Here is a 14838-nt window from a genome sequence, read left to right on the forward strand (position 1 = left end):
CATTAGATATGTCATTTGTTCACAGATTTGTCAGCGAATTAAGCAGTTTCCAGTTTCTATTGATTGATGGATTGAATATTGATCTCACAGGGGAGAAATTTACCCGTTACATCAGCTCAATAGTCAAAAAGAAGGTGCATTATAGTGTTCATTTTTGGCCATTTTATGAATGTAAACGTGCAAAAATAATTTTAAAATTACATGTAGCCTGCTAGGCTAACTAAGCTAAGCCTGCGGTAGTAGCAGTGGAACTCAGCTAGGGGCTCCGCACTGATGAAAAAGAGTGAACTGACGCACCAGATTTCTTATTCACAATGAAAGATTATGAGCAATTTATTCAAAACAGGTTGAAACAGTGTGCTAAATATTCTCCATATCATCAGGGGGTGGGGTATTCTTAAATAAATGGATAAAAAGGATGACTTAGAGAAGTTTGACTATGTGATAAATTTGACTGGATTTTTCATGAATTTGGTCAGTTTTATTTAGCAGAATATTAATGGGACAACAAGCTGAAACTTCAACATTTGGAAATAATAAAGTAGCATAAACAGAATGCAATTTAGGAGAAATTCAAACATTTTCGGAGCAAATGTTTAAAGCAAATGATGACATCTTTCAATATAAGCAATATTGATGAAGACTTCATGAGTTAATGGTGCTTATGGCACTTCAATATCAGGCCCAGGATCTAAAACGTCACCATTTTTAACTTCAAGCTGATTTAAAGATATCATTACAGAAGCTATATATTTTGGGGATACTATATTTTGGGGATGGGTTACCATACCATAGAACACCTGACTGTCACAACTTGGTGACAGATATAGATTTATTTAAGAAAAGTTATATAATATAGCTTTAATCTGTATATGAGAGAGAAACAAGAGAAATGATTGGCTTTTTTTTAGTTTTACACATTTTACAGAATTTTGCACATTGTTTTGAAATAGCACATTTAAAAACAACATAAATGTATGTACTGTTCATGAATGGCAGAGAAAATACAATTTTGATCGACTTTGATTAATTGTTTGAAATTCTGTGATTACTACACAGAAGTACTAAATAAAGATGTTAATGTTTTTTCCAGTTCTGTGTGTTAAATATCTAGGTGTTTTTATGTGAATGTGGGTCTTTTAGATCAATTTTTGTGAATTTGATCATGTTTCACATTTTATTGTCACATACTAGCGCTGGTCTTGGTCTTGACTCGGTCTCGGACCCTTAAAGTCTCGGTCTTGTCTCGGTCTCGATACACTCTGGTCTTGGTCTTGTCTTGGTCTCGGGTTAGGTGGTCTTGACCACAACACTGTCAACAATTCATTCTTCATTCTCTCTCAGTCTTTCCTCCTCTTTTCAGGACAGTAAATAAAAAGTTTTAGCTTGTGCAGGGAAGCATCATACTGACAGCTTCTTTATTGTTTGCACAGTTTGTTTCACACCAAGCTGCTTCCCTCCTTGTACCCTGTCTTTGCTCTTTCTTCTCCCATGCCCACACATGGGAAGAGCTCTCCGGCTAATTAGAGACTTTGCCAGTGGAATTCCAAAGGACAAAAGAAGCCATTCAGGTTGGGATGATGGTGAAAAGGCTTCGCTGGCAGAGACTTCTCTTTGAAACTCACCCTCTTGTAAAAACACCCAAGCTCTTGACTTAAATGAGCAGCTCTGCTCCTGTTTTATTTTTATTTTTTCCAGTTCATCCAAGTTTGACCTACACTGTAAAAAGGATGGATTAGACTTGACTTCTGTCACACACTCCCATCACACAGTTGTGACCATCCGGTCCTTTCCCGCTGTCTACATGGAGTTGATCTACCGTCTCTGTTGTTCATCTGACCCATATTCTTCAAAGCATTTGTGCTGTCTAACTGCTCTCTGCTGTGAGCTGATAGAAATCCCTTTTCACCTTGTCACAGTTCATCCACCTGTCGGCTGCATCTGCAGCTCCAGGAACCCTTTGAGTAAACTGATCCAGTGACCCTCAGCCTCATCAATTAGACAAATTAGTCTCGTTTAGTGGCTCTCGCTCTTCCTCTCACTTCCAGCTTTCGAATTATCCACCCGTCTGGCATTTCTTCAGGAACATTGATTGCTTGGTCCCACTCTTGGTTGTTTTCCTCTAATAAAAACCTCCGAATTGATGCATTAGGAATGGGAAGGTTATGGATTCATTCTTTCAGTTACCTGAATTACTATACAGCAGTTTATTGTTGCCCATGGCTCAAAAAGAGCCTTTTCTCCCCCAATACATGTTTGATTGTGCATTATGACCCAAAGACGCTCACTTGCCCTCATATGTTCCTTCATCTTACTGATCCTGTTTGTTCTGTAATGTTCTCTTAACCCTGTAATGCCAAATGTATCATATTTGATACAAACGGTTTCTGAAATGTTTTGCGTCTGACACCTTTTGTATAATTTAATGGTAAAAACTTTGCTCAAAATCTATTGTACACAATCAGATATACCTGATAACAGAGGGCAGAAGACTACACAAAAAATAATCTTGACTTATCGCATAGTAATAAATTATTAATATCAAAAATTTAGTTCTGTTTTTTTTTTTTTTTTTTTTTTTTTTTTTTTTTTACATATTTTGTTAAAAGGCCAAATAAGGACTTCAAACCAAACAAAAAGTAATTTTCTGTTTTGTTTTATTCTTGGATCGGGCTTTAAAGGGTTAATGACCTATGAAGCCACCACCGATCAGCTTTCTAAATACAAAGATTAAATGACATTAATTAGGGGACTTCTGAAGGCCTTTGACTGGACTGTAGTGTCAGGTGATAACCGCCTGAATTGAAATACATGCCACACCTTTCAGAGCTGTATCATTTCCATTATGTTGCTCTGCTTTGCTTTGGCATCATCCCTCAATATCACAGTGAAATAAGCTGAAGCTTGTTGTTTTAATTTGAGGAAGTTAAAAATGTTGGTTCTGCTATTTTGTTTTTATTTCAACTGGAAGATTGTGTGTGTTTGTGTTTTTAATGTGGTTCCTGCAGATGTGAAGTGAATTAGAAACAAGGTCAGAACAACATGTAAAGCCCCCCCATCCCCCAATCCATCCCCATCCTTCAAGCATTTCCTGTTTGAGGGGACCATAAAGACATGAATACCTTCCTTTTTCCTCTACCTCTTTAAAGCACTGTCATATTTAGGCTTTATGCTTTCCTTCCTCTTTGTCACAGTTCTGTCTCATATTTTGCAGATTCCTTCTTTTGCTTCTTTCTCTTGTTCTCGTTTTTACTGTATACAAAACAGCTGCCTTGTGCAAATAATGATCTCCTTGTTGAGTTGATCTTAATGTGCAACCCATGACGAAGCACATGAGCTGTGCTGATGATTTTGCCGATAGCATGTTTATTCCTAAAGTATCTTAACTTCAATTTAATTACCGTCTCTAAATAGAAAACAAGCCTGTTATTTATTTTTTCCCCTTTCTCTTTTTTTCTCTTCAGTTAATGACGTATTAAGACCTAAAGGATATAATATGCAGTGGTGTACAGGGACTTCCTGTCTCTCAGTTCCTTTTAGCTTTTGTCCGTTTACTGTGGTACAGAGGATGTACATGTTTTGCTATGGGGACCAATTAATTTCTGGCATATGGATATCAGACTGTTTTGAAGGATGCAGCAGGGCTGATTTCAGCTCTACTAGCTTTTAGTTGTGGCAGTAGAGAATTGCTGAAAGAAATAAAATAATACACAACACTTTAGCCTATGTACACTGGAAAAGTAATGCAACCGTTTTTGGTATCTACTTGATTATATTTAGTACTTCAACGTAATTTTTTCCATCTCATATCCTGCTAACAAGAAACATTTGTGTTAAGTAACTTAATATGATTAAGTAGATGCCAAGAACTGATGTATTATTTCTTTATTGTACTTTTTCTGGGTCAGAAATGGGCATTAAATGGCAAAGAAGTGAATTGAGCTGAATCCGTCGATGGCTTCCCCAAAAATGTATTTTTAAAACGACTTAAATTGTGCTTTATTACAACCGTTAAAGAGCTTAATATGAAATACCTAAGTGAAAAAAGGCGTGAATAATTTACAGTTGTTCACTCAGGTTTCTTCCTGTTAAAAGGGAGTTTTTCCTCTCCACTGTCGCTACAAGCATGCTTAGTGTGAGGGATTGTATTTGAGTCGATGCAATCAACTGGTTTTCCTTAGATAGAAAACTTTTTATCAATTTGACTGGATGATCTGGTTGAACTGTAAAGTGCCTTGAGATGACATGTTTTGTGAATTTGGCGCTATAGAAATAAACTGAATTGAATTGAATTCACAACAAAAGCAGATTAAGTTGTAATAAAAACAACAAGAAAAAAAACATTCTTTTGAGATTAAAACTGCCAACAGTCATACTTATGTAAAAACGTTTAAACTTGTAAACAGCAAAACTACGTCCCTATTTCCTAACTCTGCTGTGAGATCTAGGTATATTGTACATTGACAGTAATATAAAGTTGTATATCATCAGCATATACATGTCAAGGGAGCAGTTAACCATTAATTGGTCAAGGATGTCCCTTTAAAAAAATGACTGAATGTGGCCGAGAATAGAGCCCTGAGGAACTTAAAGCATTATTTTGTTCATTCAAATTTATATTCGCAAAATGGCTCAAAATGATCCATGTTTTCAGGTACGATTCAGCCCTTTACCCAGAATCCCACCCACTTATCATGTTTGTTATCAGCTGTGCCTGAGATACAGTAAAGCCATAAAAAGCCACATAGAATTTCAAAATTTTCAGGCTTTCAAAACTCTAATAATCCCAGTAGACACTTTGAATTCTCCATGTCTGGCTTAATTATTTAAATATCAATTCAATTAAACTGCCCTGATTGAAATAGAGCAAGTTATTTTTTTTTCAATCTAGTCCAATGATAGTAGGTATTATTAAAAAAAGGCTTAAATATTAAAACAAATATCAGACATTAAGAACCGAGCTAGCTCAAATAATTTCAAAACTGTGATAATATGCTATATAATTTGATTATCACACATTTTTAAAACCTGTTTCAATGGTTGTAAGAAAATGGGTGATTTATTATAGCATGGCTTTCTTAGATAAATGTGTGGCGCTCATCTGTCTTCAAAAGACAGATTTGTGAGTCTGAGATCAGAATAAAGCAATGGAAGAAAAACATGGGTAGAAAGACAAGAAAGAAGTAAATTATGACAGAAAAAAAAGGGGTTTAGAGGAACTACTTGAAGTAGATCAGTATGTTCATAAGGTGAACATATGGGGGGAAATGAAGCTAGAAAAATTAGGGAAAGAAAAGGGTTAAGGAGTGAGAGCACAATCTGTATTGTATAGTTTTATTTTCTACATTTTTTTTGCTTTGAAATCTTGGCTGCTGAGAAATCCTAAGCTGTCCTAATTTTATCTCTTCCAGAACAGAAACAAGGTGGACGTCACAACGCCGGAGGGCCGTGGAAATCACTAACAGCACGCACGTACGCGAAGACTATGATTGGTAGGTTCCGTTCTTCCTGTCGTCTGATGTGTTTTGCAGCAATAAATGTACGTTAATCATGTATGCACGCACAGCGTTGCCTTGGAAAGCTGCTGTGCTGCTTGTATAGCTATTCATTATCACGCTAAATGACAGTTATCTTTTACATAGGAAGCACACTGGTATAGCTGGATATTCTGCTTCTCCTCTGATTAAAACAAATATGGTTAGATCTGAGGAACTTTCAGGTATTAATCTCAGTTTTAAAGATCTGGTTTCTATTTCATTCACTTCAAAATATATGAGAACTGTGATTAAAACCAGAGCAGGGTGCGCAAATCAGAACTAATTTTTTTTTTTTTTACAACATACTTGTATAGATACCTCCATACACCTTTATGTGATTAAATATCCTTTTAATTCTGGCTCCTTATTTGAGCATCCTCCTCTGTGAAATTAGTAGCTTATTTAAATTGGTTGGTTTCATTGAAGGCCACAGCTTCATCAAATTCAAAACCATTTAACCGCAATACCTAACAATTCTCCAGCTGAGTAGCCGTCCTTCTTTATTATGCTTTCATTTTATATCACTGACATGTATGTCTGATATCAAGTTTCCCCACAGCATGATGCTACGTTAACTGTGCCTGCATTGTAAAAATGATCTCAAAATTTGTAAAAAAAATGTCTTAAATTAAGGGTATTTACCCTTAATTTGAGCAGGTAAATAAGATGATTTGCCAATGGAAGTAGTATTTTTAACTCTTAAAATAAGGTATCTAGATAAAATGTACATGAAATAAGACAATGCAATTGTTTTTTCTTATGTTAAGTGTAAATTGTCTTGTTCCATTGGCAAAGTGTCTCTACGGTGGCCCTGAAGTGCAAACTGCAACTACAAATCTAAAAGCGCAACTACATTAAGGAAATCGCAACTACATAAATCAAAGCGCAACTACATTAAGGAAATCGCAACTACATAAATCAAAGCGCAACTACATTAAGGAAAACACAATTACATTAACCTACCGGAAAAGGTAGGTATCAGTGGAAAACATGACACATCGCTGATTGGACGACGGCGCCTTTTGACCCTTGAACTGGAAGTCATGGAAAACATGGATATTGTCGGCACCCCAAACATAGCTGCCGTTATCCAGAAATGTTTTGAATCAGGACATACGTACGAGGTGATACTGGATATGCTCAAGACTAATCACGAAATTTCAGTTAGTTTGCGTACACTGAAGACACACTTAAAAGAAGCTGGACTGTTCAGACGACGCAACTTCCGGTTCAAGGGTCAAACGGCGCCGTCCTTCAATCAGCGATGTTTCATGTTTCCCACTGGTACCTACCTTTTCCGGTAGGTTAATGTAATTGTGTTTTCCTTACTGTAGTTGCGCTTTGCTTTATGTAGTTTTGTTTTTCTTAATGTAGTTGCGCATTGCTTTATGTAGTTTTGTTTTTCTTTATGTAGTTGCGCTTTTAGTTTTGTAGTTGCAGTTTGCACTTCAGGGCCACCGTAGTCTCACTTAAATCCTTAATTCAAGAAAAAATGCATTTAATTTAAGAAGAAATGACTTATTTAGATTTCATTTTTTTGCAGTGTGAGTGTATTTCATTTTTCTCTGAAGCCTTTACTGGCTAAACATTTAATTAAGAAAATTTAAGAAAAGGGAAAAACATTCCCATCATACTCTTTAGAGTTTATTTTCTCACTCTTGCCAAATAAACACTGTGAGATAAAAAGCAAATTAAAAAAATCTTGCGACGAACACATTTTTCCTCAGTTTTGGATGTTAAAAACAAACAGGTCTCTGTGATTGATGGTGTTTGCAAATGGTTTAAAATGTGTTTTCTCATCTCTGGCTGCAGCAGTGACCTTTCAAAGGCCCCTCGGGACGGCCCTCCCCATCATGGCCGCCCCCACTGTACAATATCTCTACACACATTAGCCAGAAACCCTCTAAGGGAGGTGAGATGTAGTAGGAAAGTTGTTCTTTTTGTGATGGATCAAGGTTAAAGGGATATTTTAGAAGGTGTGTTTCAGCCCCAAGAAAGTTGAGAGCTGCTGACATGTGGCCTACACGTTCGGGGTTAAGGGTTGACGTGCACCTTCGTTCACTTGGGTGCTGTATGTGCAGCTGAGTGTGTGACTGTGCAGATGTGTGTCTGTAAGCGCCTGTGTGTCTTTCACTAGGGGTGCTAGGCGAGGAGGTGGGATCGGTCTCCCATCGCTGAGCTAAAAGCAAGCCTGCCAAACACCTCGTAAATCTCACCTCCCGCTACATGCCGTCCTTCTGATGTAGCTGCAGCAGTGCATGCTCACACAGACCACGCATGCATTTTGTGGGGCACGCTGCATGGAAGTTCCTGTCAAAAGCAGAAGTGAAATTGGAAAAATAACGTGATGTATGGTGTGTCTGTAAGCGGCGATTTTTTTTGGAACACTTATAAATAATTTCTTTTCAAACAAAAGGAAGACGTAACATCTGGCTCAGTTATGTAAAGGTGTTCTGACTAAAAGCCTCCAGTTCTCTGTTAAGTTTGAGCTGAATGTGCAATGTTTTATTTTTCTTTATTTTAGAACATCTGCTGCTTTCTTGCCCTTTTCACCTGTCTTCAGTAACATGCAAAGCTGCCATTAGATTTAGAGAAGCATTCCTCCCTGCTACAAGCCAGATCTTATTTATAACAATAAGGAGTCACAATCAGAGATGGTTTACAGAAGCTGGAAGTTCAGCCAAACTATCCCCTATTTATGAAGTGTTTAGACTCCTCACATTTTTTCACGTTACAAACACAAGCCGCAATATATTCAAATGGAAATGTATGTAATAGACTTAAACAAAGTAGGGTGCAGTTGTTCAGTGGAAGGAAAAGGAATGTGTGGCAGAATCCTGACAACGTAAATCAGTCTGCAAACACCATTGTGAAACCTGGTGATTGCAAGATCGTGTTGTGGGGATGTTTTTTTTTTTTTTTTTTTCCTCAGCAGAGACAAATCCTGAAGGAAAACATGTTGATCTGCCTTAGTTTGAGATTCGGTTCCAAGTTCAGCCTCCAGCCTGCAGGATACAAACCCTAAACATACCGCCAGAGCTACAATGAAGTGGTTTAGATTAAAGGATTATCATGTTTTATTGGCCTATCCAAAGTCCAGACCTAAGTCCATTTAAGGGTATCTTACAAGACTTAAAAATTAATGATTACAGAATCTACCTGCAGTGTACAACCTGAGTCAAACGATGCTCCATTTTGCCATACAAATACATGACAGAAACATGGGTGATTTTTTAATACAGATCTATCTATTTATAGTTTTATTGCACAGAAAGGAAAAAGAACAAAGACATTTCTACAATAATCTTATTAGCTAATCATAACCTGTTTAAAATAAAATGTCTGCAGCATATTAATAGATATAACCAATTGAACATTATTTAGTCTTCACCAGTCTCTCCCATTGTGCCCTCCTCCATGAGCCAGGATGTGATTATTTAGTGAAAAAAAAGTTACTTTACAGGTGATACTTTAACAAGATCATGAGTTGATGAATCGAAGCAGCTTGAAAAACACCTGCCTACAGGGCTTTGGAAGGTAACAGGTAAATGCACAGTAATGCAGCATCTTTTTAACAGCTTTACTTTTATTCAAAGCAACAGTAACGCTACACGTTGGACCTGCTTTGTAAAACATTATTTTATTTTCTGCTGCAGTTGTTTCTACCGTTTCTTAAAAAGTCGAGAGACAGCTTCCTCTGTCCCACCTTCTGTTCACCACAGAGGAAGACGATCAAAAAGAAGGATTACATTTTTTCTTACTCATGTAGACAAAAAACAAGCTAAAACAGCAACAAAAAAAATTAGCAAAGGAAGATTTCACATGCAGTTGTCAACTAAAGTTTGAATAAAGAAAATACATGGAAAATGATCCAATATACAGCTTTCACCATGAAAAGCCCTGAGAGAAGGAGCAATATTGGATGTATCATGTCATTCATTTCACCGTGTGGTAGGAATCAATACACAGAGTGTTAACATCATCTCTGGAGATGTTTGTAAATTTCAGCAAAATCTCAGGCTTTAGTTGTTCAGTGCAAATGCACCGCTTAAAATGTATTTATTTATTACATGGGGTCCCTAGATGATGAAAAAAGGACTTCTAATCGCTGCTAGAGGGTGAGTCTTCTTTGTTGCTCTTCACAATGTTGCACATTTTATTCAATGAACTTGATTTGCTCATTTTAATCCATCTTAAAATGTTTTATATTTTTGCAAATTTTCCTCCATGTGTGGAAATCACTATCCATCCATCCATTTTTCATCACGCTTATCCCAAGCGGGACCGGGAGGGGTGCTGGTTTCATCTCCAGCTGTCTACGGGCGAGAGGCGGAGTACACCTTGGATAGGTCGCCAGTCCATTAGTCCAATTGATCTTAACAGTCATGTTTTTGGTAGGGGTGGGTATTGGCAAAGAAGTCACGATTCGATTCGAATCACGATTCACATGCCACGATGCGATTCAATCACGATGCATCATGATTACTCAAATCTCAATGGTATTTTTATTTTTTTTTTGTACTTTATTTTTGATAAGATTTTCCAGAATACAACACCAACACAAAAAAGAGGCAATATAACCATAATAAAAAATTGTTAATTAACATACAGGTGCTGGTCATAAAATTAGAATATCATGAAAAAGTAGATTGATTTCAGTAATTCCATTTAAAAAGTGAAACTTGTATATTATATTCATACATTACATACAAACTCATATATTTCAGATGTTTATTTTGTTTAATTTTGATGATTACAAATGACAACAAATGAAAATCTCAAATTCATCATATCAGAAAATTAGAATATTACTGAAGACCAATAAAAACAAAGGATTTATAGAAATGTTGGCCAACTGAAAAGTATGAACATGAAAAGTATGAGCATGTACAGCACTCAGTATTTAGTTGGGCCTCCTTTGGCCTGTATTACTGCAGCAATGCGGCGTGGCATGGAGTCGATCAGTCTGTGGCACTGCTCAGGTGTTATGATAGCCCAGGTTGCTCTAATAGTGGCTTTTAGCTCTTCTGAATTGTTGGGTCTGGTGTATTGCATCTTCTTCTTCACAATACCCCATAGATTTTCTATGGGGTTAAGGTCAGGAGAGTTTGCTGGCCAATTAAGAACAGGGATACCATGGTCCTTCAACCAGGTACTGGTAGCTTTGGCACTGTGTGCAGGTGCCAAGTCCTGTTGGAAAATGAAATCTGCATCTCCAAAAAGTTGGTCAGCTGCAGGAAGCATGAAGTGCTCTAAAACTTCCTGGTATGTGGCTGCGTTGACCCTGGACCTCAGAAAACACAATGGACCAACACCAGCAGATGACATGGCACCCCAAACCATCACTGACTGTGGAAACTTTACACTGGACTTCAAGCAACGTGGATGAAGTGCCTCTCTTCTTTTCCTCCAGACTCTGGGACCTTGATTTCCAAAGGAAATGCAAAATTTACTTTCATCAGAGAACATGACTTTGGACCACTCACCAGCAGTCCAGTCCTGTTTCTCTTTAGCCCAGGCAAGACGCTTCTGACGCTGTCTGTGGTTCAAGAGTGGCTTGACACAAGGAATGCGACAGCAGAAACCCATGTCTTTCATACGTCTGTGTGTGGTGGTTCTTGAAGCACTCACTCCAGCTGCAGTCCACTCTTTGTGAATCTCCCCCACATTTTTGAATGGGTTTTGTTTCACAATCCTCTCCAGGGTGCGGTTATCTCTCTTGCTTGTACACTTTTTTCGACCACATCTTTTCCTTCCCTTCGCCTCTCTATTAATGTGCTTGGACACTGAGCTCTGTGAACAGCCAGCCTCTTTAGCGATGACCTTTTGTGTCTTGCCCTCCTTGTGCAAGGTGTCGATGGTCGTCTTTTGGACAACTGTCAAGTCAGCAGTCTTCCCCATGATTGTGTAGCCTATAGAACTAGACTGAAAGACCATTTAAAGGCTTTTGCAGGTGGTTTGAGTTAATTAGCTGATTAGAGTGTGGCACCAGGGGCCATCAATTTTGAACCTTTTCACAATATTCTAATTTTCTGATATGATGAATTTGAGATTTTCATTTGTTGTCATTTGTAATCATCAAAATTAAACAAAATAAACATCTGAAATATATGAGTTTGTATGTAATGTATGAATATAATATACAAGTTTCACTTTTTAAATGGAATTACTGAAATCAATCTACTTTTTCATGATATTGTAATTTTATGACCAGCACCTATATATATATATATATATATATATATATAGAGAGAGAGAGAGAGAGAGAGAGAGAGAGAGAGAGAGAGAGAGAGAGAGAGAGAGAGAGAGAGAGAGAGAGAGAGAGAGAGAGAGAGAGAGAGAGAGAGAGAGAGAGAGAGAGAGAGAGAGAGAGAAAGAGAGAGAGAGAGAGAGAGAGAGAGAGAGAGAGAGAGAGAGAGAGAGAGAGAGAGAGAGAGAGAGAGAGAGAGAGAGAGAGAGAGAGAGAGAGAGAGAGAGAGAGAGAGAGAGAGAGAGAGAGAGAGAGAGAGAGAGAGAGAGAGAGAGAGAGAGAGAGAGAGAGAGAGAGAGAGAGAGAGAGAGAGAGAGAGAGAGAGAGAGAGAAAATAGAACAAACAAAAATCCCAACGAGCACAGTCAAAAGCAATCGAAATAGAGAGGTCACCAAGGGAGGTGTACGAAAATACAACACGGGAAAAAAATGTAATTATGAACTGATTTTAGGTGTATAGGTTACAGAGTATGTAGAGAACCATGCAGAATTAAACCGGTTAGAGTTCCTGTGCAGAATTACCAGGTCCTGCCAGACAGTACAGCACCAATCTCAATGGTATTTATTGAAGTTTGTGTTTTTTAAGGTAACAAAGTGTAGAGTTATTATTATTTATTTGTTTTACTTTTTCTTACCTCTTTGAAAGACCCATACTGGGAACATATATTTCTTAAGAAAGGCTGCGCATGTTTGCTTCCTGTGATTAGCATCTCTTTGCTCTCCCTGCTGAGTTTGAACTGCCTCTTTAGCCAAACCAGTTACCGAGGAAGACTCACACACTGACGGACTCCAGCTCAATCATCCTGATAGTGGTTCTGTCAGAGCATCGTCATCTACAGTGCTAACCACCCGCCTGCTGCCAGCCTGTCCACAGCTCGTTGATCAATAGCTCCCGGCGCTCAGGGGGCTATTTGCTTGTGGCTCAGGGGGGACTGGTTTCCTGACAAACACAGAGGCCCCGGGCATGGACAGAGTGTGTTCTGTGTGGCCGGCCTGCACCATCGCAGTCACTAAAGTGAGATGCTTTTTTTCCCTTTTTTCTTACTCTTACAACCCTTGGCTAACTGGGCGACCGAATATATTTGCAGAGAAAGAACACAGCTGCAAGCCCACAGCTTACCAACACACTTCACTCCTGCTGGATGGGCTATTTCCAGCTGTCACACACAAATGAGGTGCTATGGTGAGCAGGTTGAAAATCCTCCATCATTCATCTTCCCTGTGGCATTTGAGTTGGATTTGGGGGTTTCAGCTTTCTAGCTGTACCTCCACTTTTCTTCTTCTTGCTTTTTGTTTTCTAACCCAGTCAGCATTAATGAGCTGCTGGTTTCTGGGCCCTGGCAGGTTGCATTTTGAATTAGGGCAGACTCATGTATAAAATCAGCAGCAAGTGAAAGGAGAGGCATCCACATCGAGCAGCTTCTCACACTATGGTTTTACAACCTAAACCGAACTAAATACAAGAGATATCTACAAATTATAACTGGAATCCAGATATGAAAAAGTGTAGGATACTTAGACTTGATCTACAGGGTTCCTTTAGGTCCTTAAATTCCTTCAATTTGACACAATAAGTCCAAAGCCTTAAATATTTTTATAAACAGCCATAAAAAGACATCCATCCTTATGATTCATTAAATATTTCAGGGGTTTTCTGTTTTAAAATGTCATCATTATGGCGGCCGTTGTCAACTCTTTAGTGTTGTCAAGTCCTGGATTGTAGCATTTCTTGTACATTGCTAATGTGTGCGGAAGAGGACGTGCATTGGTGCATGCAGTCTTCTTGCGAGTGAATTGGTGAATGGCTTATCACGTTGAATTAGTCATGAAGTTGGCCCATAATATCATGCTCTGGAAAATGCTAATTTCAGAGCACAAGGCTTGCCAAGTGTGGCTGTCATAGGATCCAAGAAGAATTCACATTTCCTTTTTTTTGTCACTGGTTGGAGACCATTTTGCAGCATGAAACATATTTGCTGAGCTTAAAGGCCCAGCAAAGTCTAATTACATCATCAATAAACATATTGATGTACTGTGGATACAAATGTCGACTATGAGTTTTATAAAAAATATTCCCCCATTTTTTGACATTCTAATCCAATGACTCTTATGTCAATCTGTTTTATTATTTTATACATTTATACTTAGAATTTAGATTCAAATGTATTGATCCCTTAGGATTACTCCTTCAGGGAAATTAGATTTAGATTAGATTAGATTAGATTCAACTTTGTCATTACACATGTACAGGTACAAGGCAACGAAATGCAGTTTAGGTCTAACCAGCAAGTGCAGGATAAATAATGGTTCCATAAATACAGGAAATGGTTATTTCTACTGAACGAGTATTGAGATTAATACTATTATAAACAATGAATATAATATAAAGATCACTAGTTTTATTAACTAAATTTACAGCTGGATATGCACCGAATATAATATACAGATGGATATTACTATTAAAAAAAAGGTTTTTACAGTTATGTACAATGTTTTTTTTTTTACATAAGGTACAATGTTTTTATTGTACATAAGGTTTTTACTAGGAAAGCACGATATTGGGATTTTGGCCGATATCCGATATGTCGATATTTTAAAACTCATGTAGCCGATAACCGATATCAATACTGATGTTAAAGCTGGACAAAAATAAGTAGTCATTGAAAAAAGCAGATTTGTTATCCATTTCTGACACTTTGAAAAATAATATACTCCAATATATTTTCATATGCTGATATCAAATTGATTTTTAAAAACGCGTTATCGATCTATTTTACTTTCAAAATCTCGTGAAATTTCATCGTTCTGTTAGAAAGCTCATGATATTTTGCGAATTCTTGTGAGATTTTGTTAGTAAAATAGATCGATACCGCGTCAATATATCAACATATAAAAATATGGCAAAATTTTGTGAATTTTCTGGGGATTTCATAGCATAACGATGACATATAGCAATATTTCATTAGTAAAAGAGATTGATATGGTGTTTTTAAATGGCAATATATCAGCATATGAAGATATTGTGATATTTTAATGTATCAATATTTTTTC

At 37.5% G+C, this 14838-nt stretch overlaps 1 protein-coding gene across 3 annotated transcripts in view; it reads left to right on the forward strand.

Annotated features, from left to right (window-relative positions):
• Window positions 1–14838, forward strand: part of thrab (thyroid hormone receptor alpha b) — a 218873-nt gene that overhangs the window by 100182 nt on the left and 103853 nt on the right. For 2 of the 3 annotated variants that reach the window (XM_038296886.1, XM_038296887.1), the window contains one exon: window positions 5412–5492. The exons of the other annotated variant lie outside the window; for it this stretch is intronic. The gene's annotated coding sequence lies outside the window, so the exon portion shown is untranslated. The remainder of the gene's footprint in view (window positions 1–5411; window positions 5493–14838) is intronic. 3 annotated transcript variants of the gene reach the window in all.

This window comes from Cyprinodon tularosa, unplaced genomic scaffold, assembly GCF_016077235.1.
Source record: "Cyprinodon tularosa strain WSP-4 unplaced genomic scaffold, ASM1607723v1 ctg38, whole genome shotgun sequence".
In the NCBI taxonomy this organism is placed as follows: Eukaryota; Metazoa; Chordata; class Actinopteri; order Cyprinodontiformes; family Cyprinodontidae; genus Cyprinodon; species Cyprinodon tularosa.